Consider the following 4,251-nt stretch of genomic DNA (forward strand, 5'->3'; position numbering starts at 1 on the left):
TCCTGACGGCCTTTGAGAATGCCTGCGAGCTGCACAGGTTTGACCCTGCAGACAGGATCGCAGTTCTCACCCCCTTACTGGACTCCACAGCCGTGGAGGTGTACAGCCGACTGAAAGGGGCGGAGGCAGGGGACTACGAACTGTTCAAACAGGCCCTGCTCCGCGAGTTTGGGCTGACTCCTGAGATGTACCGGAAAAAGTTCCGGAGCCAGCGTAAAACCCGTGAGGTCACATACCTACAACTGGTCAACCGGGCGCAGGGGTATGCCCGCAAGTGGACAGCTGGGGCCCAAACTAAAGAGGACCTGCTTGACCTATTCATACTGGAGCACCTGTACGAGCAGTGCCCGTCCGACCTGAGGCTGTGGTTGATGGACCAGAAGCCGGAGAACCCGCAGCATGCAGGCCAGCTGGCCGACCAATTTGTGGACAGTCGGGCAGGGGATGGCAGGGAGGAGTCTCGAAGGAGCAGGCCTGCCTCAACGCAGAGAGAGAGTCAACATGGGACCTCCCAAAGGGGGCCTATGGAGAACCCCCCCAAAAGGGGAACATCCAGCGGCAGGTCCCTCCGACCCACTCAAGGGGACCCACGAGATATGGGCTGCTATCGCTGTGGCCAACGAGGTCACATACGGGCCCAGTTGCCCCAAGCTCAGGGACAGACCAAGCAGACCCAACCCGCAGAGGGTGGACTGGGTAAAAACCCAATCGGAGGAGGGGCTACATTCCAGGAAAGGGGGGTTGGCAACATACCACCTATGGATGCTCCCGGTTCCGGGTTTTTGGTTTACCGGGTGGGCGCGGGGCTGCCCCTCCGGAAAGAGTGCATTGTTTCCCTGGAAGTGGATGGGAGGAAGGTCACTGGGTACTGGGACACGGGCGCAGAGGTGACGCTGGCCCGGCCCGAGGTGGTGGCCTCAGATCAGATGGTGCCTGACACCTACCTGACCCTGATGGGCGTGGGCGGGACCCCATTCAAGGTACCCGTGGCAAGGGTACACCTGAAATGGGGGGCCAAGGAGGGCCCCAAGGATGTGGGGGGTACACCAATATTTGCCCACTGACGTGTTAATGGGAGGGGACCTTGAGGACTGGCCTACTAACACCCAGAGTGCCCTGGTCGTGACTCGTAGTCAGAGTCGGCAAATGGCACTGCACCCCGAAAACGGGGAAGGTACTCGACCTGAGGTGCAGGACCCTAACTCAGGGAGCGGGGAACGCCCAGGGGCACGGTGCAGAGAGGCTGCGGCCTCAGACCCAGCCAGCAAGAGAGAGCCGGTCCCCATTCCTGTCCCAGCTGCTGAGTTCCAGGCCGAGTTGCAGAAAGATCCCTCCTTGCGGAAGCACCGGGACCGGGCTGACCTTAGTGCGGTACAGACCATGAGGAGAGGTTGCAAGGAGAGGTTCCTGTGGGAGAAGGGGTTCCTGTACCGAGAATGGGCTCCCCCAGGGGAAGTAGAGTCATGGGGGATCAGGAGGCAGCTGGTGGTTCCCCAGAAGTTCCGTCACAAGCTGTTGTACCTGGCCCATGACATCCCTCTCGCAGGGCACCAGGGAATCCGGCGCACCAGGCAGAGGCTGCTACAGAACTTTTACTGGCCTGGGGTCTTTACCCATGTCCGACAGTACTGCCAATCCTGTGACCCCTGCCAGAGGGTGGGGAAGGCCCGGGACAAGGGGAAAGCAGCTTTGAGGCCTTTACCCATCATAGAAGAACCTTTCCAGAAGGTGGCCATGGACATAGTGGGACCTCTCAGCAAGACGACCCGGTCAGGGAAGAAATACATCCTGGTGGTGGTGGATTTTGCCACTCGCTACCCCGAGGCGGTGGCCTTGTCCTCTATCGAAGCAGACACAGTGGCAGATGCGCTGCTGACAATTTTCAGCCGGGTGGGGTTCCCCAAGGAGGTCTTAACGGACCAGGGGTCCAACTTCATGTCGGCCCTGCTCCGGTCCTTATGGCAGAAATGTGGGGTCCAGCACAACTGGGCCTCAGCGTATCACCCCCAGTCCAACAGGCTGGTAGAAAGGTTCAACGGGACGCTGAAGATGATGCTAAAAACATTTATGAACCAGCATCCGCAAGATTGGGACAAGTACTTACCTCACCTGCTGTTTGCGTACAGGGAGGTACCCCAGGAATCTACTGGGTTTTCACCTTTCGAACTGTTGTATGGAAGGCGGGTGAGGGGGGCCCCTAGACCTGATGAGGGACGAATGGGAGGGGAAGGCCTCTCCCGAGGGAGAGTCAGTGGTGGAGTATGTCCTGACCTTCCGGGAAAGACTGGCCGAGCTCATGGGCCTGGCCAGGGAGAATCTGGCCCGAGCCCAGAGGAGGCCAGAAGGTCTGGTATGACCGCACAGCCCGAGCCCGTGCCTTCGCCACCGGGGATCAGGTGATGGTTCTCATCCCCGTGAGGAGAAACAAACTCCAGGCCGCCTGGGAAGGGCCCTTCAAGGTTATCAAGCAACTGAATGAGGTAAACTATGTGGTGGAGCTGTCAAACCGGGCACATCACCGTCGGGTGTACCATGTGAAACATGATGAAACCATACTATGACAGGGGGAATGTGGTGTTGGCCGTGTGTGGACATTGGGAGGGGCAGGGAGATGACCCCTTAGTGGATCTATTCCCTGGGACAAAAACTGGTTCCCCCCTGGAGGCGATTCCCCTCTCTGATCAGCTGACCCGGGCCAGCACGCTGAGATCAGAGGGGTGCTGCATCTGTACAGACAGCTGTTTTCCAACCAGCCTGGACGCACTAATTTGACTGTCCACCGGGTGGAGACCGGGTCACACCCCCCTATAAGATGCTCCCCTTTTCGGGTCACTGTAAAACTGCCCAGGATCTTGAAAGAGAGGTCAGGGACATGCTGGCTTTGGGGGTGATCCAGCCGTCTTCCAGCCCTTGGGCCTCGCCAGTGGTGCTAGTCCCCAAGAAGGATGGGTCAATCCGGTTCTGTGTGGACTATCGAAAGCTCAATGCCATCACCGTATCTGATGCCTACCCTATGCCCAGGCCTGACGAGCTCCTAGACAAGCTGGGAGGTGCACGGTACCTCACCACTATGGATCTTACCAAAGGCTACTGGCAAGTGCCGCTGGACGCAGATGCCAGGCTGAAATCGGCCTTTATCACCCCTCTGGGGCTCTATGAGTTTTTGACCCTGCCCTTCGGCCTCAAGGGAGCGCCGGCCACCTTCCAGCGCCTGGTGGATCAGCTACTGAGGGGGATGGAGAGTTTTGCCGTGGCGTATATTGATGACATCTGCGTCTTCAGCCAGACCTGGGAGGACCACGTGTCCCAGGTTAAACAAGTCCTGGACCGACGTCCGAAAGGCTGGGTTAACAGTAAAGGCTGAGAAGTGCAAGGTGGGGATGGCTGAAGTATCTTACCTGGGCCATCGGGTGGGGAGCGGCTGCCTGAAGCCGGAACCAGCCAAGGTGGAGGTGATCAGAGACTGGCCTGCTCCCCAAACCAAAAAGCAGGTCCAGGCCTTTATTGGGATGGCGGGGTACTATCGAAGGTTCGTGCCCCACTTCAGTGCCATAGCCGGCCCCATCACTGAACTGTGCAAAAAGGGGAAGCCAGACAAGGTGATCTGGACTGAGCAGTGCCAGGAGGCTTTCCGGGCGCTGAAGGAGGCTCTGGTTAGCGACCCAGTTCTGGCAAACCCAGATTTTGACAAACCCTTTATGGTGTTCACCGATGCCTCAGACACGGGACTGGGGGCGGTGTTAATGCAGGAGGATGAAAAGGGGGAGAGACACCCCATCGTGTACCTGAGTAAGAAGCTGCTACCCCGGGAACAAAGCTACGCGGCCATCGAGAAGGAATGCCTGGCCATGGTGTGGGCCCTTAAGAAGATAGAGCTATATCTCTTTGGGCGACACTTCACCGTGTACACCGACCACTCTCCCCTGACCTGGCTGCACCAGATGAAAGGAGCCAACGCCAAGCTCCTGAGGTGGAGCCTGCTCCTGCAGGACTATGACATGGACGTGGTCCATGTGAAGGGAAGTGCCAACCTGACAGCGGATGCGTTGTCCCGGAGAGGGGACCCTGAACTTCCCCAGGTCACTGGGCAGAGTGACCCCGCTCAGTTCAGTCTCGAAGGGGGGAGAGATGTGATGCAGTAGGGACTGTCTGTGTGGGGAGTGGGAGAGCAGGGGAGGACTTTAGGAGATGGACGATGCCAGAGCCTGTAACCTGAGCTAGGTAAGGGAGGGGAAAGGGTCAACACCTTGT

The sequence above is a fragment of the Gopherus flavomarginatus genome, chromosome 12, assembly GCF_025201925.1.
Source record: "Gopherus flavomarginatus isolate rGopFla2 chromosome 12, rGopFla2.mat.asm, whole genome shotgun sequence".
NCBI classification, from domain to species: domain Eukaryota; kingdom Metazoa; phylum Chordata; order Testudines; family Testudinidae; genus Gopherus; species Gopherus flavomarginatus.